The sequence below is a fragment of the Giraffa tippelskirchi genome, chromosome 8, assembly GCF_054371585.1.
Source record: "Giraffa tippelskirchi isolate mGirTip1 chromosome 8, T2T-mGirTip1v1.2.pri, whole genome shotgun sequence".
NCBI lineage: Eukaryota > Metazoa > Chordata > Mammalia > Artiodactyla > Giraffidae > Giraffa > Giraffa tippelskirchi.
The window spans coordinates 39,485,381-39,500,810 of record NC_137282.1 but is presented as its reverse complement, the minus strand read 5'-3'; the positions used below and the strand labels follow the sequence as shown (position 1 = coordinate 39,500,810).

General features: G+C 34.7%; 1 pseudogene; it reads left to right on the top strand.

Annotated features, from left to right (window-relative positions):
• The first annotated feature begins 2,281 nt into the window (after positions 1–2,281).
• LOC145518047 (polyadenylate-binding protein-interacting protein 2 pseudogene) lies at positions 2,282–3,051 on the top strand (annotated as a pseudogene).
• Positions 3,052–15,430: the final 12,379 nt, after the last annotated feature.

Below are 15,430 nucleotides of genomic sequence, written 5' to 3'. Positions count from 1 at the left end.
TTAGAAAAAATACAAAGCAAATTCACATTGGACTGTGAAGTCCTCATTGTAAAGAAAATGCCATCAGATAATTCCCTATCCTAGTTTTGCCTTTAAGGACAAGTAGGAAGAAATACCATTAGAAGGCATTGATAAACATGCACAGCTCTAGGGATATTTTGCAGAAACCATTTTGCTTTATTTGTTCATTGGAATTTGACAAAATTCATTTTGTGCTGATGTTGGAAATTAGGCATTGAAATATTATTCAAAGAACTAAAATTGTTTTGTAAAAAACAAAACAAATCAGATTAGATTGGAGGTTGAAGTGAATGGTTCAACATTTATAATGTATGTTTTCAGAACTCAAGACCATGCTTAACCAGCTGAGAATGGAATATATCCAAGGTGCCTGCTGTGGTTTGTAGGTAGGTATGAGCAATTGTTTTTCAATAGTGAGAAAATACTTCTGGGCTATAAAAGAGCAAGATTTGTATAAGACTCCAAAAATGGCTATTTCAAAATTCTCAGGGATGTGATTGGGTTTTGTTCTTTTTCTGTTCTTTTTCTTTCTCAAGTCTAACTAGAAATGTAAACCCAAAGCATCAACCATGTACAATGACCTCGTTTCTTAGCATTTTAGCAATTAAACTTTGAGAGACTTTTGTTGTCTTTTTACCCCTAAAGTCAAGTTTATAGAGTAGCTTGTGAAACCTTAATATAGGAAGCATTATAATTGTTTTACAGTGGTGTGGTTCCACAGGAGAGGAAGTTCACTAGAAGCAAATTGAGAAATGACATCAGAGTAAATGCTTGTTTTGGGATCAATTACTGTGTCTAAGTATTTTTTCTAGAAGCATGAATTCTATTTCTTTCAACAATGTTTGCATTTTGCTTGGTAAAAAGTATATTAAATGTTAAATATGGTCTAACTAACAAAAAAAAAGATGGTTGATTTTGCCAGTACCAAACTGTTCCCCGGAATTCTCAATCACATATCTTGAAGTCAGATATGATCAATCTTGCATCATTACAGGGTCATGTAAAGAACTGACAGCCTATAGAAACAGCATCACACAGTTAATGAGCATAGAACAGAAATAGTTTTTCAGAAGTAGAATTTGTAGAAACTTACAAAGCGTAAATAAAATATAATTCATGAGCATTTCAGGTTTTGTTATCAGTAATGCTTTGTTGCTAATTTTATTTCACTCCAAATTGAAATATATTTATATATCAACAATCCATTATTTTTATGTTTATTCTGGTTTTGGTTTCATATTCTATCAAAAATAATGTAATGATTTTTAAAATTCTATTTGTTTCCAAGGTCAGAAATATATCCTTGCACCAAAATAATGGATTACTCTCAGCCATTATCAACAATTGTGTAGCTGATTAATTGACAAAATGTATAATGGTCCCAGTGGGCTTCACAGGTGTCACTAGTGGTAAAGAACCTACCTGCCAGTGAAGGAGACATAGAAGATATGGGTTCAATCTCTGGTTCAGGAAGATCCCATTGAAGGGGTATGGAAACCCACTGCAGTATTCTTGACTGGAGAATCCCATGGACAGAGGAGCCTGGTGGGCTACAGTTCATAGCGTCGCAAAGAATCGGACATGACTGAAGTGACGTAGCACGCATGCACATAATGGTCCATTCATAGTATCATTTCATAGGTAATCTATTTCTCAGTGCAGCTATACGTGTTCATATAGTAAAAAGTGAAAGTGAAAGTTGCTCAGTCATGTCCAACTCTTTGCAACCCCACGGACAATACAGTTCATGGAATTCTCCAGGCCAGAATACTGGAGTGGGTAGCCTTTCTGTTCTCCAGGGGATCTTCCCAACCCAGGGATCGAACCCAGGTCTCCCACATTGCTGGCAGATTTTTTACCAGCTGAGCCACAAGAGAAATACTAGTTAAATTGTGTCAGCTAAACTCATCAGAAGACTGGACACATTAAAATGTGATCACACCATTTCCTGCTTTCATTATCATTCCATCTATTAAGTTCTTAATAAAATAGATGGAAAAAACAGATACATTCATCAATATATAGAGTTAGAAAAATGGGGGAAAAATGAAAGTCAGGAAACACTATCCCAAAATACTGTTTTAAAATACTATTTTAAGGGGCTGGGTGTTTGTTTGGACTGGAGAAGGGAGGCTGCGGGCCAAGCGCTCGTCGAGCGGGGGAGCGGCTCTGCCTGTGGAGATCCGCGGAGGCCGACCGGGATTCGCTGGCTGCCGTCCCCACTGCCATGCACTGGGTTAAAAACTACACCTAACGCCAACCATGAAAGATCCAAGTCGCAGCAGTACTAGCCCAGGCATCATCAGTGAAGATGTGGTAATTAACGGTCATTTTCATGAAGATGACAATCCATTTGCAGAATACATGTGGATGGAAAATGAAGAGGAATTCAACAGACAAATAGAAGAGGAGTTATGGAAAGAAGAATTTATTGAATGCTGTTTCCAAGAAATGCTGAAAGAAAAAGAGGAACATGAGTGGTTTATTCCAGCTCGAGATCTCCCACAAACTATGGGCCACATCCAAGACCAGTTGAATGACCTTGTTATCAGTGATGGCTCTTCCCTGGAAGATCTTGTGGTCAAGAGCAATCTGAATCCAAATGCAAAGGAGTTTGTTCCTGGGGTGAAGTATTAAAATATTTGAGTAGACGGGGCCCTCTTTTGGTGGATGTAGCACAATTTCCACATTGTGAAGGCAGTATTAGAAGACTTAATTGTAAAAGCTCTCTCTTGTCACTGTGTTACACTCATGCATTGCCAAAGTTTTGTTAGTCTTTCATGCTTAATAAAAGTGCTGAGACTGTTATTAAGTAAAAAGCTGTCAAACATTTACTGAGAATAGAATTGGCCCCATGGCTTGAAGTGAAGACAGCAAGGAAAGAAGCACCAGTCAAGTGGTGTCAAAGCATCAAATTAAATGATATCTAAATCTAAATTAAATTCTAACTGTTAAGTGAGTTTCTCAGTTCAGACTTAAATTTGCGTTTGTTCCCATCAAGAAGAATCTCCTTTTTCTGAAGAAGGCTTGCTGGTTAACTGAAACAATTCAATATAGACATTTAAGTATGTCTTTAGTTAATGAGGTTACAAGGTAGTGAACCTAAGTCTCCTGGCTTTTACGATGTGTTATCATGTAAGAAAATACTGAATTATCCTATTGTTAACATCTAAGAAAGTATGTGATTTGAGAATTCCATCCTTTTCTAAGGAGTCATTGCATCATAGCTATTACCTGTGTAAAATCTAACATTTGACCAACCCATAATTCAATTGAACAAAGAAATTGTTACATATGATTTGAGTGGTGCTTTTCCTTGCTTTGTTAACCATCACTACAATAGTCTTCAGCACAACTTTTCTTTTAACAAAGCTAGAACAGTTTTGGCTTCTTAAACTTCTTATTTGGGTGGGTTAAGCTGCCATACATGTTCAGTGTGAATAGTGTTTAAGTTGAAAATATTGTAAAAAAAATTATATTTTTTCAAAAATATTAAAAAAATAAATAATAGTAGAACTGAAAAAAAATACTATTTTAAAATTGATGATTTACAGTTCCTTCTTTAAAGCTTCTTTTTAACAGCTTTGTTTTTGTTTTAGTTTATTGAGCTATTGTTCGTGTACCCTAAAACTTACCGATGTAAAATTCATAACCCGATGCTTTTTAGTATTATATTAACAGTTACAATCATGACCACAATCAATGTCAAATTAAAAAAAAAAAAACAACTTCTTCATTTCAAAAGGAAACCTTGTGCCATTTACTTATCACTCCTTATTGCTCCAAATCCCTGCAGCCATAAGGAACCACTAATCTCTTTTCTGTCTTTATAGATTTCTCTCTTCTGGACATTTCATGAAAATGGAATCTTATGTAGTTTTTCATGACTAGCTCCTTTCTCTTTGCTTAAAGTTTCCAAGGTTCATTTGTGCTGTGACATGTATCAGTACTGCATTCTTTTTATAATATTTGAGTAATATTTCAATGTATGGACATACCACATCCATCATCATCAATGGATTTTGAATTGTTTCTATCTTTACCTATTATGTATAATATTACTATGAATATTTGTGTGCAAGTTTTCTGTTGATTGCTGGATCATGTATTAGTATGTTTAGCCTCTCTGAGAAACTGCTAGACTATTTTACAAAGGGGCTGCCTCATTTTAAATTCCCAGCAGCAATATATGAACATTTCATACCCCTTCCAACACTTTATTATGCTTCTTGTTGCTATTGTTCATAGTGAATGTGAATGAATGAATGATATGCTCAATGATGTCCGACTCTTTGTGACCCTTTGAACTGTAGCCTGCCGGGATCCTCTGTCCATGGGATTTTCCAGATAAGAATATGGAGTGGGTCACCATTTCCTCCTCCAGAGGATCTTCCTGACCCAGGAATCTAACTCGCATGTCCTGTGTCTCTTGCATCAAAGACAGATTCTATCTGCTGAACCATTAGGGAAGCCCAGTGAATGTGAAGTTGTTTCTTATTGTGAGTTTTTGCATTTCCCTGATAACTAATGCTATTGGCCATTTATTTAACTTTTTTGGAAAAATATCAATTCAGATTTTTAACCTATGATTTTTAATTGGGCTATTTGTCTTATTTTAATTACTTTCTAGGAGTTATTTATATATTCTAGATACAAGAATCTTAACAGATATATGACTGCAAATATTTTTCCAGTTTCTTTGCACTTTCTTAACTGTATTCCTTGAAATATAAAAGTTTTCAGTTTTAAGTCTGATTTATGTAGGTATTGTCATTGTCATTGCTCAGGTCTTTTGATATCATATCTAGAATCCTTTGCCAATTCTGAGATCATGAAAAATTTAACTTATGCTTTTTCTAAAAGTTCAATACTTTTTGTTCTTATATTTAGGACTTTGATCTCTTTTGCTTCAATTTTGTATTCAGTGAGTTAAAAGTCAAGTTTCATTCTTTTGTTCATGTATATCAAGTTGTCCCAGTACTTTAGTTAAAAAGGCAATTATTTTCCCAGTGAATGGTTTTGAACCCTTATCTAAATCAGTTCACCATAGATACATGAGTTTGTTTATAGACCCTCAATTCTGTTCCATTGATCTATAAGTCTGTTCTTACCAGTACAACAATGTTTTGATTACTGTTACTTCGTAATAAGTTTGGAAATCAGAAAAACTGGGTTCTTTAGCTTTTTTTTCCCTTTTCATTGCTGTTTTATTTGATTTGTCTTTAGAGTCCCTTGAAATGACATGATAAACCTGACAATTTCTACAGATAGCTGGGATTCTGATGAAGATTGCATTGAATCTGCAGAGCAGTTTTTATTACAGTTTTTTACTATATCAAGTCTTGTGATCTTGGGACATTTTCTCATATATTTTGAAGTTCTTAAATTTATTTCAGCAATATTTTATCATATTTGAAATATAAGGTTCAAGTTCTTTGTGCAACTTTTTGCAAGTATTTTACTCTTTTTGATCATAGCTTAAATAAACAAATTTCTTCATTTCTCTTTCCTTCATTTTGCAGGCATTTACTATGAAGTTTTAAATATTTCTTCTTAAATATATTAAGACAGAATTCACATACCATACAGTTCACTCCTTTAAAGTACAATGCAATGGTTTTTAGTATATTCATAGAGCTGTTTTTGAAGTTTTGTTCATGTTTGAAGAAATGCAGTTGACTTTTGTGTATTGGTATTTTATCCTGCCATCTTCTTACCTGTTGGTATTCCATCTAATCAGTTTTAATGGAGTCCTTAGGATTTACTACATACAAGGTAATGTCATCTTTAAATTAAGATAGTTTGATTTCTTTTCCAGAACAGATATCTTGTGTTTCTTTTTTTATTGCTTTATTGCCTTGACTAGAACCTCTGGTACCATGTTGAACAGAAGTGTCAAGAGTGGACATCGTTGTCTTTACTTTCTTGATCTTCGAAGAGAAGTATCTGGTCTTTGAACATTAATTTTACCTGTGAGTTTCCCATAGATTATGAAAAGAAGTTGAATTTTTTGTATTTGTTGAGCTAAATTTTTCTTATATCTCCAGGATTTGGCCTTTCAAGACCTTTCTTCCCAAGTAACTTGACAATGTCTTTACTAGGGTGTTTATAATACATTTCTCAAACTTCCTAGTTATTCGTGGCAGGAAGATTGATCTGAATCAAGTAAACTTGCCATTGTTAGAAGCAAAATAACCCTACCCCACAAATCAGTGTGTGTGCTTGTACATGTGTGTTTTAATTTTCTCATATGGGAATATTTAATCCGTGCTTCCATTTTTAATTTATATTTTATTATAATTACAGTCTGATAATTATAATTTATATGTTTGAGATTTCCTTTATGTTTTAGTACATGGTAGTTTTGAGAGAATTATTTTATGTGCTCCTAGAATGATGTTGAATACTAATTGGAGCTTCTTACCCCTTTATATACAGCTTCACAGGTGACTCAGATGGTTAAGAATTCACCTGCAATGCAGGAGACCCAGGTTTGATCCCTGGGTCAGGAAGATCCTTGGAGAAGGGAATGACTATCCACTCTAGTATTCTTGTCTGGAGGATCCCATGAACCGAGGAGCCTCTTGGGTTACAGTTCATGGAGTTGCAAAGAGTTGGACATGACTTTCCATCTGGGGGGACAGATATGTCAAATTATCTTACTAAGAATAGATTTTTGTTATTCATTCTGTGGCAATCTACTTTATTTTCAGCTGGGTTCTGCAGAATCTTTTTGTACAATTATATCCAGATGGCAATCAGAGGTGATAAAATGATTCAGCGACAGAGAGAGAACAAACACAAAGAGACAGAGGAGGGGAGAGAGAGAGAATTGACCTTTCAGTGACAGCTATAAAAATATTTCTGGGAATTGCTGTGACATGATGATCAGGCTGTCTGTTCAAAATGCCTCTATCTATCTCTGTGGCAAGGAGAGATGTTTGCTCTAATGGACTTGGCTTGTTTTACCTTTCCAAAGAATTGAGGAGGGAGTGGGATCAGATAATTGTTGGGGGGAGCACTTCCCATAGATATTCTAGACAGATACTCCATGTTTACACATCTGCTGTTCTTAAGACTCATATAAATATGGAAATAATTTATTTTCCTTAATAAATCTTAGGTATTTGGATTCTGCACAGTGATACTGAAATGAGAATGAATTCAGAAAAGTTAAGTATATGAGAAATAGACTATCTCAAATATGGAATATTTTTCACTTTTCTGATTAAGATGATGCCGTGAATAAAGTTCCTATCACATTGCTTCTCCACGGGAGACATATTGTTATTCCATTTTTAAATGCTACGTAAAGAGGCATTTCTTCTTGTTAGCTATGTAGCTTAGGAAGCATTTCTTTTTCTTCAGCTTGAAACTATAGGAGAAAAATACACTCAGTATATCTTCTTTTAATTTCCAATTTGTTCATGAAATTTCCTTTTATAATAGCATTGATTTCTTTCATTTTTGTACACTGATATCCCTGCTCAAGACATCTGTCTTTTCTTCAGTGATTTACATCTGCCTTTCTTCACACGTGTATCTTTTGTGTTTTTCACCTCAACAGAACTGTCTTTGCCACCTTCTTAACTTTTCAGTAGTTCTTTATAAGTGAATTAGAGTTGCATTTGAAAATTTAAGCAGAGATCAACTTTACTTCATGTCTTATTAATATGAAAGTGTTTAAAACAGAGCTTTGTAGAAAAAACTTTAAACCTACTAAGCAAATTTAATTCATTTAAATCAGAGCAAACTGGAGAATTTACAACAATTACATACTCACATTTTGTTTATATTAAACATCCCATTTTCTGATCAATCTTTCATATTCAGAGCTTATATTCTTTACCCATGTCTTCTTGAAATTACACTTTTACATTTCTATGTCAACTAACCCAACTATGTCAGTAGGGTCACAACCTGAAAGTAGAGAGTTATTTTATCTGGTGGGAGTGTTTAGGACTCTGATCCCAGGAGACAGCATCTCAATAGCTCTGAGAAAACTGCTCTAAGGAGACAGGAGGGAGAGTCCAACAATGTGCAATTTTGTAATCAAGGGAGCAGGCAGTCTAAATGTCAAAGATCAGATATCAAGTTAAGGGATTTAACATTCTGTGCATGGGAAGATAGGAGTCTCAGGGCTCACTGAATTCATCTCTTTCATATGCACCTCAGCTGCCTGGAGCCAAATCCTATTTCCTTGTTCACCTTAAGGAGTGGCAGTTGAGGCAGGTGGTTGCTTCTTGCTTTCCTCCAAGCTCCTCAGCAATCACTGTGGTGGGTGGCTGCATCTGCTAGTTTGGGAGCCATCATTCACATTTGTGGTGCTGGGCAGCAAGGAAGTCAATCCTAAAGGAAATCAACCCTGATTATTCACTGGAAGGACTGATGCTGAAGCTGAAGCTCCTATATTTCAGGCATTTGATGCAAAGAGCCAAATCATTAGAAAAGACCCTGATGCTGGGAAAGATTGAGGGCAAGAGGAAAAGGAGGCAACAGAGAATGAGATGGTTGGATGGCATCACTGACTCGAAGTACATGAGTTTGAGCAAACTCTGGGAGACAGTGATGGACAGGGAAGCCTGGTGTGCTGCAGTCACTGGGGTTGCAGAGTAGGACACGACTTAGCAACTGAACAACAATAACAGTTCACATTTGGAGGCCAGAATTCTCTGATGGCTGTGACATTTTATTTATTGATATGGCAGGAGATATTTTTATTTCATACTATTTTTACCAATGTCTCTGTAAGCAGTAGCCTTAACTGTTTTTAATGTTTTCTTCAACTCAGTCTTAAACTGATGTTTTTCAGGTTTTCACACTTTAACTGACCCCCAGCAGTTAAGCCTTCATCTTGTTACTTACACTTCCTGGTCTTAGTCATCTTCATCTCTTGGTAGCATTTGTCATGGTTCATTATTCTTTCCTGCTTGATACACAGTTTTCACTCGGTTTCCATATGATCACATTCCCTCTTTGTTCTATCCTATTTTTTGCTATTCAGTCTCCTTTGTTCTTTTTCTTGACTTTTTAAAGGAAATGCCCCAGGACTCATCTTTGTTCTTGTTATTTGTTCTATCTTTCCTATGTTCTCTGATGACTTCATCCAGGGCAATGTCTTTAAAAACCATTTTTAAGCCAAGGACTTTGAAATTCACATTTTTAGCCACCTATTATCCCACAAATTTCACATCCATTTTCAACTGTCTACTCTCTACTGCTACTTGAATATCTAATGGACAGCTCAAATTAAACATGAACAAAACTGCTGGCTCTCTCTCCAAAACATACTGCACTTACACTTTCCTTGTACCAGTTCCTGGAAGCTCCATACTTCCAGTGTCAGCTTAAAGAGCTCATACTCACCTTGACTCCTGTCGTTCATCCTATGGTATAGCCAAATACCAGGAAATGCTGTTTCAAAATTTATGCAGAAATGGTCCTTTCCCATTTCGTCACAGTTCCATCTTCATCCAAGCAGCAACAATCTATTCCCTGGATTATGGCAATGGATGCCTAATCATTCTCTCTACTTCTATCCTTAGTCTCTAAAGTGCATCCTCAACAAAACAGGACTACAGTGATCTTTTTAAAGCACAAGTCAATTTGTGACTCAGCATTTATCATTGGGTTCTATTTCATTCAACACAGAAGCCAGAGTTTTCAAACTGGCTTGTAAGATGCTGTTTAATCTTATCAGTCCACTGCCTTCCTCACTATTTTCTATTGTACTTTCTCTTACTTTTTCTGCTCTGATCACACTGGTATCTTTATCATTCCTTGAATATACTAGTTATGCTACCTTCTTACCTCTTTTGTTCCACTCATTTCTTATGACTAAAATAATCTTCCCCAGATATTTCTTTAGTTAGCTCCATTACCTCTTTCAAATTTTTATCCAAATTTTATTTTTCTTGTTTTGAGAACTCAATCAATTTTTCTAGTTTTACTAAGAAATAATTGCTATACATCATTGTATAAGGTTAAAGTGTACAGCATTATGGTTTGATTTACACATACAATCAACGCTTGAACAATATGAGTTTGAACTGAGAAGATCCACTTAAATGTGGATTTCTCCAATTAATATAGTACTAGTATTTTCATTTTATAGGTCTTTAAATTAACTAAAGTAGGGGAAAGTTTGTGTTTGATTAGAGATCATAATATATGGAATCAAAGGAACTAGGATTTGATTCCTGATTATATCCAAATTGTTTCTGCTTTCTTCCCTGAAGTGAGTCATTTATCAATTCCTTTGTTTTTAAGTTAGAGATAACAGTATGGGATTTCAACTATGCAGGAGTTGGTAGCCTTAGCCCCCTTGTTCCAGAGACATCTGTTGTGAAATGATTACTGCAATAGGTTCTGTTATCATTCATTATCTCGTATAGAGATAGTAAACAATAAAAACTTAGGATACTTCAGAATAAATTTAACCATGGAAGGAAAAGCTCTCTACTCTGAAAACTATAAGACACTGATGAAAGAAATAGAGGAAGACACAAATAGAAAGGTATCCCATATTTATTAATTGAAAGAATTAGCATATTAAAATGTCAATACTACCTATAGTATGTTATTGATTGTATAAATTCTATACGATCTATAGAATATTTTCTATAGATTCAATGCAACTCCTATCAAGATTCCAACGGCTTTTTTTACAGAAGTAGGAAAAACATCCTTAAAATTTGTATGAAACCAGAAAAGACCCTTAATTGTCAGAGAAATTGTGAGAAAGAAAAACAAAGCAGGAGGCATCAGACCTAGTGATTTCAAGTTGTATGGTAAAACTATAGTTATTAAAGCAGTATGGTACTGGTATACAAGGAAATGTGATTGAATGATCACTAATCTTGTTATCCTTTTGTTTACCATAGAAATTACCAAAATAAAAATAAATATATTTTGTTCAGTGATATGATAAGGAGTAATGCCGATGACAGATAATGCAGTGATCTTTATATCATAGGATTTGGGTTCCATTTTAGTCTGGTGATATTCATGAAATTTAGACAAATCTGTTAAAGTCACAGTTGCAAAAATAATATTTACTGATCTACATGAGTTTTAGAATTTCTGAATTGCATCCAAGTATGGTGATAAGATTTCAAAAGACACAGCTGTAGAATAAAAATAAACTTCACAAACCAGTGAAAAAGTGCATGCATGTGCATTGATTGTGAGTTTGTTTGGGGACACATGAGTAACTCCAAGGCAGTGGTTGAGTAAAGGCTCTGGATGTCAAATTTCTGCTCCCCAAATGAAGTGCCTTGTGATTACTGAATCTTTTAAATCTTCAATTCTCTTATCTGTAAAATAGGATCTCAGTAATGCTATTCCGTGGACTTGCTGATAGAATTGAATAACAAAAAGCAGTTAGAGCATATAGAAAACTGTTTCTCACATAGTAAGAATTCAATAAATGTTTTTAAAATAAAGTATGGATAAAATTTGGAAAAATTAATACAGAGCATGTTGAAGTTTCATGTTTGAACATTCTTTGGAATATACAAGGTAATGAGATTTATCACACTAATAAGAGCATTCAATCAAGATACACTAATGAATAGAAAAAAAGAAGTAGAGTCAGATAAACATTTACTTTACATATAATCAACTGTACTAATCCAACTTTAACTGAGAATGTTTTTAGATATAATATGTAGGTTTTGTACATCATTAGCCTGAATTGTTAGATAATTATTTAATCTGATTCCCTTCCTAGTAAAAGGCTACCTTTCATCACACCTGAAGAAAAACTTACTGTGTTCAACTTAACTATATTTATTTTGTTGCTTTTGAGTACTTGAAGTGATTTCAAGTTAATATTAACTACACATGGGTTTAGTACATGTGCTTCCTCTATAATATAATTCAATATTTCACACTCAAGAAGTTATTTGGTGATGAATCAGATGTATCTGTAAACAGATATTAAAAGAAAATATTAGAGTTAAAATAGAGATAAAGAACAGGGAGCTGCTCTTCTCATTTTACCGAATAGAAGATGTTTTCTATTAAAATAGTACAATGGTGAGATGACTAGGATGACAGTGACAAGAAGGAAGTTGAAATATTCTATAATAAGCAATCAAAATGAAATCAACAGAATATACTATACCATGTAAACTGAAATAATGGAAAGAGGTTAAAAATAAATCAGATAAGGGTATATTTCACCGATTCAAACTGATACCTCAAAAATGTTGATGTAAACAGTATTTAATATATTACTTATTGCACCATTTTTCCAAGTTGAATCTCACTTCTTTTGTTGTTAAATCACAATGCAACTTGCAATGGTAATGCATGATCATACTTCTTTATAAACTCTTTGCTTGGGCTGCCTAAGGGAAGCAAAACTTCATAGGTGAAAAAAAAGAAGCTAAATTTATTTGCTCAAAGATCAAGTATTGTATAGTTTTCTTACAGAAAAAAAAGCCTTACATTTTGAGAATAAGAATATCCTTTAATGACTACCATGTATAATGCTAGACTAAATCCCAGAATTACAGTAAAAAAATGTTCTACATATAAATAAAATTCAGTGTCATCTACAGTTTTTTTCTATGATGAATTGAAGCTTAACAATTATTTTTAAATTGAGTGTTAAGTGAATACTGTTCTATCACTTGAGTCTTTGAATTTATTAGCATTTATAACATATTCCTCCTTAAAATGTTATTGTCATTCTACCCCATATATTTTTCACTGTTTTGAACAACCTAACAATAGAAATTCAGTCTATTAAATTGTTGCAATGCTTTTAAAATAATCTTTATAACATACTTCTAACTTTAGCCTTAAAAATCGTTCTGCATATTGCAGTAGATAATACTATAACTACTGGGTACACAAACAAGAGAAAATGAGAAAATATAAGATTATCTGTAACTTACATAAACTAAGTTAAATAAATAACAATGCACTTTAAAATCATTCTAATCATCATTTGTAGAAATAAAATTAATTTATAAAATTAGCACAAATAAGTGTTCTTTTTTTTTAATAAACAAGGAGCTTTGTGGATGAAGTTACTTGTAATATTACTGGAAAACTCATTGGAATAGAATAGTGTTTGTTATGTGAAATGAAACTACTACCATAACAATGAAGCTACTAAATGAGAAAATGGTTGCCAAATATATCACAAACATCTCTGACCTGTTATTGTTCCTGTTCAGTCTCTAAGTCATGTCCAACTCTTTGTGACTCCAGGCTTCCCTTCATTCACAATCTCCATGAGTTTGCTCAGGTTCATGTCAACTGAGTCAGTGATACTATCTAACCATCTCATTCGCTGCTGTCCCCTACTCCTATTGCCTTCAATTTTTCCCAGTATCAGTCTTTTCCAATGAGTCAACTCCTTGCATCAGGCGGCCAAAGTATTGGAGCTTCAGCTTCAGCGTCAGTCCCTCCAATGAACATTCAGAGCTGATTTCCTTTAGGATTGACTGGTTTGATCTCCTTGCTGCCCAAGGGACTCTCAAGAGTCTTCTCCAGCATCACAGTTTGAAAGTATCAATTCTTGTACTCTCAGCCTTCTTTATAGTCCAACTATCACATCCCTATATGACTACAAGAAAAAACACAGCTTTGACTATATGAACCTTTGTTGAAAGTGATGTCTCTATTTTGTAATACACTGTCACTGTATAATTTTGTCATAGCTGACTGATATCTACTTAAATTAAAATAAATAAATGATAAAAATTTGCTTTTTCACTTATTAAATGTATGATTACATGCATATATGCAAAAACATAAGACAAGACTCTACACATGGACATCACCAGATGGTCAATACTGAAATCAGATTGATTATATTCTTTGCAGCCAAATATGGGGAAGCTCTGTACATTCAGCAACAAGACTGGGAGCTGAATGTGACTCAGATCATGAACTCCTTATTGCCAAATTCAGAAGAAATTGAAAGAGTGTAGGGAAAACCACTAGATCATTCAGGTATGGCCTAAATCAAATCCCTTATGATTATACAGTGGAAGTGACAAATAGATTCAAGGTATTAGGTCTGACAGAGTGCCTGAAGAACTATGGACAGAGGTTTTTGGGAAATTGTACAGGAGGCAGTGATCAAGACCACCCCCAAGTAAAAGAAATGCAAAAAGACAAAATGGTGGTCTGAGGGGGCCTTACAAATAGCTATGAAAAGAAGAAAAGTGAAAGGCAAAGAAAAGGAGGGAATACCCATTTGAATGCAGAGTTCCAAAGAATAACAAGGAGAGATAAGAAAGCCTTCCTCAGTGATCAGTGCAAAGAAATAGAGGAAAACAACAGAATGGGAAAGGCTAGAGATCTCTTCAAGAAAATTAGAGATACCAAGGGAACTTTTCAAGGAAAGATGGGGACAATAAAGAATAGAAATGGTATGAACCTAACAGAAGCAGAAGATATTGTGAAGAGGTGGCAAGAATACACAGAAGAACTATACAAAAAAGATCTTCATGATCCAAATAATCACGATGGTGTGACTACTCACCTAGAGCCAGACATTCTGGAATGTGAAGTCAAGTGGGCTTTAGGAAGCATCACTACAAACAAAGCTAGTGGAGGTGATGGAATTCCAGTTGAGCTATTTCAAATCCTAAAAGATGAGGCTGTGAAAGTGCTGCACTCAATATGCCAGCAAATTTGGAAAACTCAGCAGTGGCCACATGACTGGAAAAGGTCAGTTTTCGTTCCAATCCCTAAAAAGCAATGCCAAAGAATGCTCAAATTACCGCACAATGGCACTCATCTCACATGCTAGCAAAGTAATGCTTAAAACCCTCCAAACCAGGCTTCAACAGTATATGTAACGTGAACTTCCAGATATTCAAGCTGGATTGAAAAAAGGCAGAGGAACCAGAGATCAAATTGCCAACATCTATTGGATCATTGAAAAAGCAAGAGAGTTCCAGAAAAAACATCTACCTCTGCTTTATTGACTATGTCAAAGCCTTTGATTTTTGGATTGCATCAAACTGTGGAAAATTTTTCAAGAGATGGGAATACTAGACTACCTGACTTGCTTCCTGAAAAATCTGTATGCAGGTCAAGAAGCAACAGTTAGAACTGGACATGGAACAACAAACTGGTTCCAAATCGGGAAAGAAGTATGTCAAGGCTGTATATTGTCACCCTGCTTATGTAACTTATATGCAGAGTACATCATGGGAAATACTGAGCTGGATGAAGCATAAGCTGAAATCAAGATTGCCCAGAGAAATATCAATAACCTCAGATAGGCAGATGACACCATCCTGATGGCAGAAAGTGAAGAAGAACTGAAGAGCTTCTTGATGAAAGTGAAAGAGGAGAGTGAAAAAGTTGGCTTAATACTCAACATTCTGAAAACTAAGATCATGGCATCTAGTCCCATCTCTTCATGGCAAATAGATGG